The 13,767-nt window shown below is 38.7% G+C and overlaps 1 protein-coding gene across 1 annotated transcript in view; it reads right to left on the bottom strand.

Moving 5' to 3' along the window:
- The window catches only part of LOC123752801 (prestalk protein-like), a 79,036-nt gene that overhangs the window by 53,802 nt on the left and 11,467 nt on the right, over positions 1-13,767 (bottom strand). The window lies entirely within an intron of this gene.

Raw genomic sequence — 13,767 nt, 5'->3', positions numbered from 1 at the left:
CTGATTACAGAGTCGACCTGGGACTGCTGAATCGAACGGTGGATCAGTCTACCCAAGGCAGCCGTAGAACCTCCACGCATTTGCTGTAGAAGCTGTGAGTCACCCCCCGGATGAACACTGTTGTGTTAGCCTGCCTGTGACGTGGCAGTTGAGGATTTGTCGTACCCAGGACTGACTGGTGGAGAAGACTAACCACTGGGGTGTTGTGGTGAGGAGAGTGATCTGTGTAATCACACGAGGCTCCTGCCTAGGGCTCGCAACCCTAGTATCGGTCGTGGAGTGGCCTACGCAGCGTTGCTGATTGGAACCTGCCAGCTAAAGGCTGGATTTGTGGTTGACGGCCTCCACGACGGTGCACCCAGTGGGACTGTGATTTGGCTGGCCTGTGGCCGGGGTAGACTCGCTGGGAGAATCTAAGGATTCGTCTAGAGGCCACAAGAAGAGAACCAGGCTACTCGTCTTGAGCACCGTTAAGCAGAGCATCCTGTGTCTTCGGAGGAAGACAAGTGATTGTAAATACGTGTAGTTATAGTAACAGCGTGTGACTGTTTATATATTTATTTATTGGTGGTGGTGAATATATATTTATTTCTGAGCAGTTTTATCCCTTCCCCTTTAATTTACTTGCGTTATGGAGCACACCCCTTGAAAGACACTACTAGCTTGGGGCCGGATACCCAAGCTCTGCTTACATCAGAGAAAGAACCCAGTTGCGACCCAAGAGGGCCGTAACATGTACCTTGACTTTAGCAAAGCTTTTGATACAGTGCCACATGAAAGACAAATTAAAAAAATTGAAGCTCATGGTATTGGGGGTGCTATATTAACTTGGATTAGGGCATGGCTATTCCAAAGGAAACAGAGTTAGTATAAATGGGGTTAAGTCAGAGTGGGATAATGTTGTTAGTGGAGTACCTCAGGGCTCTGTCCTGGGACCTCTGTTGTTTATAATATATATAAATGATTTAGATTCAGGTTTGAGTAGCAACATTTGCAAATTTGCCGATGATACGAAAATCGGTAGGGAAATTAATTCGTAGGACTCGCTATCACTTCAAGTTGATCTAGATAGGGTTTTGAAATGGTCAAAGGATTGGCAAATGCAGTTTAATGCTGATAAATGTAAAGTTCTGAGGCTAGGTAATGATGATAGAGTTACAAGATACGAGCTAGATGGTGTTGAGATTGCGAAGTCGGATTGCGAAAGGGGTCTGGGAGTTATGATTAGTAAGAATTTAAAACAAAAGGATCAATGCATGAATGTTCGTAATAAGGCAAATAGGACACTGGGATTTATTAATCGAAGCGTTAGTAACAAGACACCTGGTGTGATTCTTAAGCTATATCTTGCTCTGGTTAGGCCCCATTTAGATTATGTAGTTCAGTTTTGGTCGCCGTATTATAGAATGGATATAAATTCACTTGAACGTGTCCAACGTAGGATGACTAAGTTAATTCCCCAAATTAAAAATCTTTCATATTAAGAAAGATTAACAAAGCTTAAGTTGCATTCACTGAAAGGCGAAGAGTTAGGGGTGACATGATAGAGGTTTACATTGTGGAGGTGGGGTCCCTCGATTGTTTCAAGCATGGGTTGGACATGTATATGAGTGGGATTGGGTGGTTATAAATAGGAGCTGCCTCGTATGGGCCAATAGGCCTTCTGCAGTTGCCTTTGTTCTTATGTTATGTTCTTATAGGAGCTGCCTCGTATGGGCCAATAGGCCTTCTGCAGTTACCTTTGTTCTTATGTTCTTTATGACAAATCGATTCATTAGGAACCTTAGCACTAAGAACTTTGCACATAATATGTAAAAATGGTGAGAATCGGTCAGAAAATGAAATTTTTATTACGTTTCAAAAGTATAAATTGTTTTTCACAGAGAAAAATGCATCTAAAGTTCTCAACAATAAATATAGTACTTCTAATTTATAACATATCTTGTAGGTTATAATTAGGATTGTTTGGCATTCGTACTCGAATATGTGAAAGTTGTGGGTCAATATGTATTGAAATGAAGTCACGAAAAAAACAAAAAAATATCTCGGGATAAGTTAGAGAAAACTGAAAAAACAGACACTGGGCCCCTTAACAGTCTAACAGTAGGTTAGACATATACATGAATGAGATTGGGTGGATATAAATAGGAGCTGCCTCGTATGGGCCAATAGGCCTTCTGCAGTTGCCTTCATTCTTATGTTTATTATAACAAAACATGTATGTTGCAATACCTTATTTCCTATTTATTAGTGATAAGGCCTCATCTACGTATCCAGCGTAGGATGACTAAGTTAATTCCCCAAATTAGAAATCTTTCATATGAAGAAAGATTAACAAAGCTTAAGTTGCATTCACTGGAAAGGCGAAGAGTTAGGGGTGACATGATAGAGGTTTACAAGTGGATGAATGGACATAACCGGGGGGATATTAATAGGGTATTAAAAGTATCAACACAGGACAGAACACGAAACAATGGATATAAATTGGATAAGTTTAGATTTAGGAAAGACTTGGGTAAATACTGGTTCAGTAACAGGGTTGTTGATTTGTGGAACCAATTGCCGCGTAACATTGTGGAGGTGGGGTCCCTCGATTGTTTCAAGCACGGGTTGGACAAGTATATGAGTGGGATTGGGTGGTTATAGAATAGGAGCTGCCTCGTATGGGCCAACAGGCCTTCTGCAGTTGCCTTTGTTCTTATGTTTGTTCTTATGTTCTTATGTTTACAAGTGGATGAATGGACATAACAGGGGGGATATTAATAGGGTATTAAAAATATCAACACAAGACAGAACACGAAACAATGGGTATAAATTGGATAAGTTTAGATTTAGGAAAGACTGGTAAATACTGGTTCAGTAACAGGGTTGTTGATTTGTGGAACCAATTGCCGCGTAACGTGGTGGAGGTGGGGTCCCTCGATTGTTTCAAGCGCTGGTTAGACATGTATGAGTGGGATTGGGTGGTTACAGATAGGAGCTGCCTCGTATGGGCCAATAAGCCTTCTGCAGTTACCTTTGTTCTTGTGTTCTTATGTTTCTGAAGGTCGTGAGCCACATACACCCGGCAAGACTCCAGAATCACTTCAAGCAGTTACTTCATCTATCCCCAGCACAGGCTGGGGCTAGGCCTGCAACGCCCTCAGTACCCCATGTTTGCGAAGATTACATGGTCTCTAAGTCAATTTTCCAACAATAAACTGTGATGCCCCGTCTAGGACTCGAACCTAGGCTGCCCGGTGGTGAGGTGCTCGGTAGTTTTTGTTTTGTGTGTGTATTTACCATTTTTTCCCTTCATACCCAAGCTATTAGCTCTTCAACCCCGCCTTTGTAACCGACCTATTTTTCCTCTATTATATATATCTTGCGGTTTCCTTACCTTGCGATGATTTCGGGGCTTAGAGTCCCCATGGCCCGGTTCTTGACGAGGCCTCTTTTTAATTAAGGAATGTCCCAGGTGAGGCTACATATATACATATCTACTTCCATATATAATACACAATCACACATGCACAAGATGCAGCCCGTAAGAGCTAACTCCCAGGTACCTATTTAATGCAAGATGAACAGGTTAATCAGGTGAAAGTAACTGCCCCTTTGTTTCTGCCTTGTCCGGGAATCAAACCCTGGTCTATAGGACTATGACCGTTGAGCGCGGTCCACTTGGCAACGAGGCCCTGTGTATTCACCTAGTTGTGTTTTGCGGGGGTTGAGCTTTGCTCTTTCGGCCCGCCTCTCAACTGTCAATCAACTACTTATTAACTATTTTTTTTCCACACCACACACACACCCGAGGAAGCAGCCTGTGACAGCTGACTAACTACCAGGTACCTATTTACTGCTGGTAACAGGGGCATTCAAGGTGAAAGAACTTTGCGCATTTGTTTCTGCCTGGTGCGGGAATCGATCCCGTGCCACAGAATTACGAGCCCTGCGCGCTATCTACCAGGCTACCAGGCCTCTGTGTGTACGTGTGTGCGCGAGTGCGCATGTGTCTGATTATCCAGGAGAATGACTGTTGTATAAGAACAAATCCACAAGGATTTGTGGATTTGTTCATTTGATGCATCACACTATTGTGATTTCTGTGTGTAACTGTTGTATAAGGCCTGGTCAGAAACCGGGCCGCGGGGACCATAACCCAAGGTATCGCCGCAAAACAACCGCAATGTTGTTGTTCTCACATTCTTCAAGTACAGTTCGTATTGTGGCCCAAATTGGATTAATTATTAGAGCGCTTAAATTCAGAGCAGATGTGTTAAGTGCATTGAGCAGCGATCCGGATTATAGGTGAAATGAAAATTACGTATTCTGCTTCCTGCCAACGAATTTAAATAACTTAAAATCTTACATGCCAGAGAATTCAGATTCTCTCGCTCTCTCTCATTCATATATATATATATATATATATATATATATGTATATATATATATATATATATATATATATATATATATATATATATATATATATATATATATATATATATATATATATATATATAAATGTCGTACCTAATAGCCAGAACGCACTTCTCAGCCTACTAATCAAGGCCCGATTTGCCTAATAAGCCAAGTTTTCATGAATTAATGTTTTTTCGTCTACCTAACCTACCTAACCTAACTTAGCTTTTTTTGGCTACCTAACCTAACCTTACCTATAAATATAGGTTAGGTTAGGTTAGGTAGGGTTGGTTAGGTTCGGTCACATATCTACGTTAATTTTAACTCCAATAAAAAAAATTGACCTCATACATAGAGAAAAGGGTTGCTTTATCAATTCATAAGAAAAAAATTATAGTAAATATATTAATTCAGGAAAACTTGGCTTATTAGGCAAATCGGGCCTTGAATAGTAGGCTGAGAAGTGAGTTCTGGCTACTAGGTACGACATAAATATATATATATATATATATATATATATATATATATATATATATATATATATATATATATATATATATATATATATATATATATATATATATATATTAGTATATTTTGGTAGCAGTCTTTCCTGTAGACATATATTATTAAATATGACCGAAAAAGTAAGATTAATAATTCTAACACGAATTTTCTCAATCTTTCGTACATTACGCTTCACTGTTGGAGGTAAATCAAAAATCACTTCTCCAAAATTCATTTTTATTTCTAGTCTGACGCGACACGGGCGCGTTTCGTAAAACTTATTACATTTTCAAAGACTTCACAAATACACAACTGATTAGAACTTACGTCTCTCTGATATTATATCTACATTTGAGTGAGGTGGGAAGGATGATGTGGCATAAACACAAGACAGAACAGGGGATATTAATAGGGTATTAAAAGTATCAACACAAGACAGAACAGAAAACAATGGGTATTGAATAGAAGTGTTTGTAGAAAGCCTATTGGTCCATATTTCTTGATGCTTCTATATTGGAGCGGAGTCTTGAGGTGGGTAGAATATAGTTGTGCAATAATTGGCTGTTGATTGCTGGTGTTGACTTCTTGATGTGTAGTGCCTCGCAAACGTCAAGCCGCCTGCTATCGCTGTATCTATCGATGATTTCTGTGTTGTTTACTAGGATTTCTCTGGCGATGGTTTGGTTATGGGAAGAGATTATATGTTCCTTAATGGAGCCCTGTTGCTTATGCATCGTTAAACGCCTAGAAAGAGATGTTGTTGTCTTGCCTATATACTGGGTTTTTTGGAGCTTACAGTCCCCAAGTGGGCATTTGAAGGCATAGACGACGTTAGTCTCTTTTAAAGCGTTCTGTTTTGTGTCTGGAGAGTTTCTCATGAGTAGGCTGGCCGTTTTTCTGGTTTTATAGTAAATCGTCAGTTGTATCCTCTGATTTTTGTCTGTAGGGATAACTTTGATTTACCTCCAACAGTGAAGCGTAATGTACGAAAGATTGAGAAAATTCGTGTTAGAATTATTAATCTTACTTTTTCGGTCATATTTAATAATATATATATATATATATATATATATATATATATATATATATATATATATATATATATATATATATATATATATATATATATACATATATATATATATATATATATATATATATATATATATATATATATATATATATATATATATATACATTAATAGCTATATTCTATATAGGTGGCATTAATAGCTATATTCACAACTATATTCTACCCACCTCAAGACTCCGCTCCAATATAGAAGCATCAAGAAATATGGACCAATAGGCTTTCTACAATCACTTCCATTTCAATACCCATTGTTTCGTGTTCTGTCTTGTGTTGATGAAATTAATACCCTATTAATGCCACCTCCTTTTAACTCCTTTAAATAGGACACTAGCACGCCTGTTGGATAGGTAGCTCTTTATCCAACTCAGAAGATTACCATTGATTCCAAATTCAGCAAGTTGCTCTAATATTATTTCGCCATTCGCTACATCGAAAGCTGACTTTAGGTCAATAAAGGCTGCCTGTGTCCCATCCTGGGAGTTTACAAAATATTCTGCAAAGCATGTTTGTGTGCTACACTTGGGCATGAACCCATATAGGTTAGGGGCCAGTTTTTCTTTGACCTGAAACATGACACGATTAAGAACAATTCTCTCCAAGACTTTACACATGCAAGATGTAAGGGAAATGGGTCTGTAATTTTGAGAGTTTGGTTTAGGAATTGGTATTATGAGATTTTGTGTCCATTTCTTTGGCAAGATACCGTGTGAGAGACTCATTTGATAGAGGTCAAGCCATGGTGGCTAGGGACATCATTCAGTAAGCTCAAGATGTTATAAGTTATACCATCCTCACCAGGGGCAGTTTGTTTAGGTTTTCCTAATGCTGATGTTAATTCAAAGGGGGTTATAATAAACTGATCTGTTAAATCTGGTGAGGAGCGTGCTATTTCAATATTAAAGTTTCTGTTAATGTTGGTATGTCTTAAATGCTGCTGTATATCTGGGGGTAAGGAAGAAATTTGTGAGACACTAGACCATTGAGCTAGGAGCATGTCAGCATATTCTGCAGGAGTATGATCAAGCTGGACTGGGGCTGAAGGTTTGGTAATGTTTTTAATTTTGTTCCACATTTCTGATAATGTTGTAGTTCTATTGATACCTTGTAGGAATTGTTCCCAATATGTGTTCTTAACTTGGCCCTTAAGCTCGCGAAAATCTCTGTTGGCATTAAGGAATGCAGTAAATTGTCAGGTGTTTTGTCTGGTTTATAAGAGTCAGCAGCTGAAGCACTTTAGCTCTGCAATAATAATAGGATCCTCTGTCCATGAGGAAGAACGAGTGTTCTTTTTTTTCCTTGATTTAACCCAGGTATCATAATAACTGGTAATGATACTGACAAGATCATTGTAAAAGTGGTCCACTGATACAGGTGTATACCCAGTGTACCACTTATGTACATAAGTCTTAAAGTGCTGTTTAAGATTGTCTGGAATGTTAATTTTAACTCTAGGATGAGGATTGGACCTAATATTCCTTCATATTGTATTCACAATATATTGCAAAATGATCACTTACTAGTTCTGGGATGAGCTTAACGTTGACGTTGCTATCTACTAGGCTGTACCCAATCACATAATCCAGTCTACCCCCCAATAAATGGGTCTGTTTATTAGTATCATACACAGTAATATTATGATCATTAAGGTATTTCAAGAAGACCCTTCCATTATTGTTACACTGAACGTCACCAAGAGCAGTGTGACGAGCATTAAAGTCACCCATACATAACATACCTGTGTTACCTGTAGGTGTCGGTAGCAGGTCTGCATTAAGTACACTACATCGTCCATATATGCTATACAGTAGGAAATGGCTATTTGCAGTTTTTAATTTTAATTTTTGATAATGTATACTATTACTCCTGTGATTTTTAATTAGTTTACAGATTAATCCACTCTTAATATACGTGAGTAAACCAGTTCCAATACTGTTGTTGTATGCTATATACCCAGGTATCCTGGGTGGGACCTTCTTGATAGTTATGGACGTATATGGTTCCTGTAAATAGATCACATCCACGTCTCTCATTTTAGCTTACAAGATTACGCCATTTATCCGAAGATAAACACTTCGAATGTTCCCAAGAAAGTGTGGGAACCGACCTGTGAGATTTATATTTATTTAATTTATATGAATTTATATTTACGTTAATTTATATACTTCGATAGCAATTTGTATAATGATAAGTGGACTGTATTTCTGCAATAATCTCAATCTCACAAATCGATCCTCTACACATTAGGGGGGGTTTATATTACACATATGCAGCCAATCAAATTACAGTAATAGCTACATACATTGATGAGGTTCCTTCTCTTATAGTACAGCAGGTTAGTCCACCAGGTATAACTAGAGTGTAGACACCAAATTATCCTCTTTGAGGTAGCTTCTATCACCCAGTAACTGGTGCACATAATCTTGCATCCTCGTCTTGACCTGTCAAAAGTGCGCTAGCTGTGAAGCCAGAAACCTATATATGACAAGCTATATCAGAGAAAACACTATACAGTACATGGAACATTAAAGACCTGGCTTAATTACCTTTAGTATGAGGCGATTTCGCGTTCTAACCGGCTAACCCTATATCCTGACATTAATGGCCATAAATGAATGATAAACGGGTTTCGGATAGACACTTAACTTGTATTTGTAGACAGCGTGTTGACAATGGTACACTTCTGGTTTCCATAACACTACGTCCAAGTAAAATTAACAGGAGCCGAATTTGCTCCTGTGTGAGCCTCTGGTCTCATAAACAACAATGGCTGCCCTCCTTCCCCACAGACGCCTGGCCTACTTTGTCCAGATTTCAGAAAGTGATAGAAGGGTCACATTTACTCTACTTTAATATTGATAATTAAGTTAATTTATATAAGATGTTTTTATGATGGTAAAGTCCAAAGACTAATGTATTTAAGAACAATTCCCAGCAAAATAGCTGGTGAATTATAATAGTATGTGGTGATGATATCCCGTTTTCTATAGACGGTAATTCCACTACAAGTTACGTTTTCTATGGGTAACTTGTGGGTAATACAGCTATTATCTGTATGATATTATTATTAAATGGTGTCGGATTTTCCGACATAATTCCCCAGGGGGCTGCTCACGGGTCGAAGTCCTCTTTAGAACAGACGAACACCGATACTCCTCCTTCGAATTATAGTTAGTAATCACACATTTGTGTGTCTGTTCGTACAGGACGGATGTCCCGTACTAGAGTTGCAGGGGTTAGAAGTCTAATGCGATTTCATTTCCCTGTCAACTCTTGAAAGGCTAATATTCAAGCCTTATTACATATTATTTAACCCAGAAGACTGGATGTGAACAAGTACTACAGTCAAGTATGATTCAGGGACTGCAGTGAGATCAGTGACATTAGATATAACTTGAAGTTTCTTCAGGTAACTGGTCACTGATATATAAACACTGAGGCCCCTGGAATACATCTTGATTAAATAATAAATGTATCAAATCAGTCATCAGATTTATTAGGGTTTAATTTAGTTAATTGATTCAGAAGATTGAATAGCTCATCATTAAAGTAAAGTATGGTTCTGAGACTGCAGTGGGTTCAGTGACATTGGTCGCAGTGACTTGTAGCTGTTTTAGGCTACTGTTCACTGATTTGCCACTGAGGCCTCATGAACTCATCTTCAGCTTTAAATGATGATACTAACATCAACCTCTGTTACTATAGTCAGCTGTCATCTCCTTAGTATAATGCTACTGGAGAAATATAATCAGCTGACAAATTTAGTTTCTATTGGTATTGTTTATCTGCAGGCATAGGTCTCCTCAGGCTTGATACTGGGCCTGAGAGTAATTTACCTCCTGCAGAGTTTAACATGGTTATACCCTGATATTTAGTAGGGCTACCGATGAATCGATGGCAATAGTCTGTCCCTACAAGGAGACCGAAGTCGGTAAGGTGATCAGACTTAATATTATCTGCCAATTTTATTCCTCTATTTCTCAGGAATTTGGCTGTTGCTCTCAGACCTCGAACTTGTAGGTCTACTGGTATTTTGTCCACCACAATGGCTTGTACTCGACAGACGTACCTGCCTAAACGTACTGATGGTTGTACCACCTGGTAGACTTGAGGTCCTGCATCTGTTACAAACCCTGAGATGTTGAATGACATCTGGGCTACAGGCCTTAATTGTAGTTCATCTGCCAACTTTTTAGTGATATATGTTCTCTGGGATCCTTGGTCAAACAACCCACGGGTATGGACCTTGGCCCTCTTATTCAGGATGGTAATTTGGGCAGTAGGCAAAGTCGTATTACCTTTAGACTTTGCCGATTGGACACTCTTTGTTGGTTGCACCTTGCAGTACTGTACTGTGGTGGGAATGCTATCTTCCACCTTGGGGTTTGGAGACGTTGTTTTGGTGTCTCTGCACAATGCTGCATGGTGCTGACCTTTGTTACACCTATTACAGGTGTGTAATTGGGTATCACAGTCCTTGATGTTATGTTTCCTGAGGCACCTCGTGCAATGTTGCAAATCTTTGAGTCGCTCAACACGGGCGTCACTATCAGGAAAATTAGGGCAGTGGTACATTGAATGTTTCTCATTGCAGAACAAACATGTTCCATAGCTTCCAGTACCCTTTGGTGTCACGTTCTTGGATGACACAGTAACTATAGGCTTGGAGGGTCCCACTGCATATACGCCCACACTGCCACTGTTCCACTTTGGTGTTGAATTATATTGTCTAGATTGATTTGGAGTACCTTTGGTACTCTGTGGTTTACTATTATTGGTTTCTGAGGGTTTACTTGGTGGTTTTAATTTGTCATGTGTTCGTAATTGATGAACTACTGACTTTAAACCTTCAGATATTTCATTCATGGATAAGATACTTTTATTGTAATGAGCACTCATTTGTCTCAATATGTCCCTAGGTATTTTCTCCTGGACAATTATTTTCAAGACCCACTCAGCCCCGTTTGTATCTGCTGTCAGGCTGAGGGCATTGATCAATGATTCTACCTCCAGCTTGAAGACTTGGAGTGAATCAGCTGAAGCCTCCGGTGGGGGTAAATGCAACATCTCATGAACTAAATGTGATGTTCTTACTTCTGGATCAGCATAATTATCCTTGAGGAGTTTTACTGCCAGATCATAGCCGTCATTAGTTAATCTCAGATGGGATACTACTGTTTTAGCCTCACCTGATAATTGACCTTGCAAATAAGAGAATTTACTACTCTTTGGTAAAGATTGTTTTGAGTCTACAAGGTCAACGAATTTGTTCCAAAATTCGTCCCAATCTTCCTCATCTTTCCCTGAGAAAGTGGGTAAATTAATTGGAGGGAGTCGAGCTTCCGCTTGACTCGTATTAGATGCAACTGTTGTTGTTGTTGCTGTTGCCTTGTTCTGGGCAATTAATTTGACATAAGGCTGTAACGTGGCCTGAGTGTGATCTTCATAATTCGCAAGATCAACCATAATGTCGTCTATTTCTGTTTCTGATAAATTAGTGTTGGCAAGTTCAGCCACATATGTTGCTATTTGACATTTGATTTGCTCAAATTTACCTGCAGCTGCTTGATAATAGCTTTCCAGGTCAGCATAATCAACTTGAGATTGTTGTGACAAATCTTCACATTTCTTGATCTGTCTTGTTAAGTGGCCTTTAAGACCTGCAAGGGTTCTTTTCATTCTCCCTGCATTATCCATACTGGCTAGTTGGAGAAGCCTTGTGGGGCTTGTACTTGGGCTGCTCATAATACTGAACAAGCTCTAATGGTAGCCTAGGGTAAATTCTGAACTCACTAGGCAATAATCCTACCTCTACTAGAGGTTAGCACTTAAAATTAATACACATTATATATATACAATCATACACACTAATGATTTGAGTGATAAACCAGTGTCACTGGAAGTACCTTTAGGTTAGCTCTTCTATATCACCCTAGGATGGTAGAGACACTAATTAATCACTCAAAGGTGTAATGATCATAAGTAAATTATTATATATACACAACTCAACTCGAGTTGATAAAAATTACACCCAAAATAGGGTCTGGACCATTCATTAATGGTGTTAGGTTGTTCAATATAGTACAACTGACTATGGTAATAATGGGACTAGGATGAACGATAATAGTTCAACTAGTCAATGGTAATATCCTACCCTGTTGTGGGTTGGCAATTAGTAAATATTATACTGTGATCACTAGTGCAGTATATATTAAATAATTCTCTATTTTGGAGAAATAATATACACAATTATTGTTAATAGCCTCTTAATTAGCCTCTATGAAACTTCTAATATTATCAAGAAGTATTAAATATTATTAGTGACCTCGCGAAATAAACTCCACAAAATTCGTAGATAATCTCTCGCGAAATGTAACACCACGAAATCCGTGAACAATCTCGCGACACAGTCACTAATTTGGCTGGATTCTATATTAGCGCTGTCATTTCACGAAATAACACGCCACCAAATATCTGTGGGTGTGCATGAAACCGCTGACGAAGCTGAACTGGGCTGAGGGAGGCTCCTGAGCTCCCTCGAGGCTACGCTGCTGTCTTTGACTGGCTGGCCTTGTTTAAATAACACTGCACTAGTATATTTAATGAATCCACTGGATAACTGGCTCATCCGGTACTAAGATGACCAAATGTGGGTTCAAAGGATCAAATAATCCGTCATCCGGTTCGAAGATGACCAAATAATTCGGTTTCGAAGGACCAAATAATGTGGGAACCGACCTGTGAGATTTATATTTATTTAATTTATATGAATTTATATTTACGTTAATTTATATACTTCGATAGCAATTTGTATAATGATAAGTGGACTGTATTTCTGCAATAATCTCAATCTCACAAATCGATCCTCTACACATTAGGGGGGGTTTATATTACACATATGCAGCCAATCAAATTACAGTAATAGCTACATACATTGATGAGGTTCCTTCTCTTCTAGTACAGCAGGTTAGTCCACCAGGTATAACTAGAGTGTAGACACCAAATTATCCTCTTTGAGGTAGCTTCTATCACCCAGTAACTGGTGCACATAATCTTGCATCCTCGTCTTGACCTGTCAAAAGTGCGCTAGCTGTGAAGCCAGAAACCTATATATGACAAGCTATATCAGAGAAAACACTATACAGTACATGGAACATTAAAGACCTGGCTTAATTACCTTTAGTATGAGGCGATTTCGCGTTCTAACCGGCTAACCCTATATCCTGACATTAATGGCCATAAATGAATGATAAACGGGTTTCGGATAGACACTTAACTTGTATTTGTAGACAGCGTGTTGACAATGGTACACTTCTGGTTTCCATAACACTACGTCCAAGTAAAATTAACAGGAGCCGAATTTGCTCCTGTGTGAGCCTCTGGTCTCATAAACAACAATGGCTGCCCTCCTTCCCCACAGACGCCTGGCCTACTTTGTCCAGATTTCAGAAAGTGATAGAAGGGTCACATTTACTCTACTTTAATATTGATAATTAAGTTAATTTATATAAGATGTTTTTATGATGGTAAAGTCCAAAGACTAATGTATTTAAGAACAATTCCCAGCAAAATAGCTGGTGAATTATAATAGTATGTGGTGATGATATCCCGTTTTCTATAGACGGTAATTCCACTACAAGTTACGTTTTCTATGGGTAACTTGTGGGTAATACAGCTATTATCTGTATGATATTATTATTAAATGGTGTCGGATTTTCCGACAGAAAGAAACTTAATTGTTTTTGTTTGATGAGCCATGGTTAAGTA

Source organism: Procambarus clarkii, chromosome 36 (genome assembly GCF_040958095.1).
Source record: "Procambarus clarkii isolate CNS0578487 chromosome 36, FALCON_Pclarkii_2.0, whole genome shotgun sequence".
Lineage (NCBI taxonomy): Eukaryota > Metazoa > Arthropoda > Malacostraca > Decapoda > Cambaridae > Procambarus > Procambarus clarkii.
This window is presented reverse-complemented; position numbering and strand designations above follow the sequence as displayed.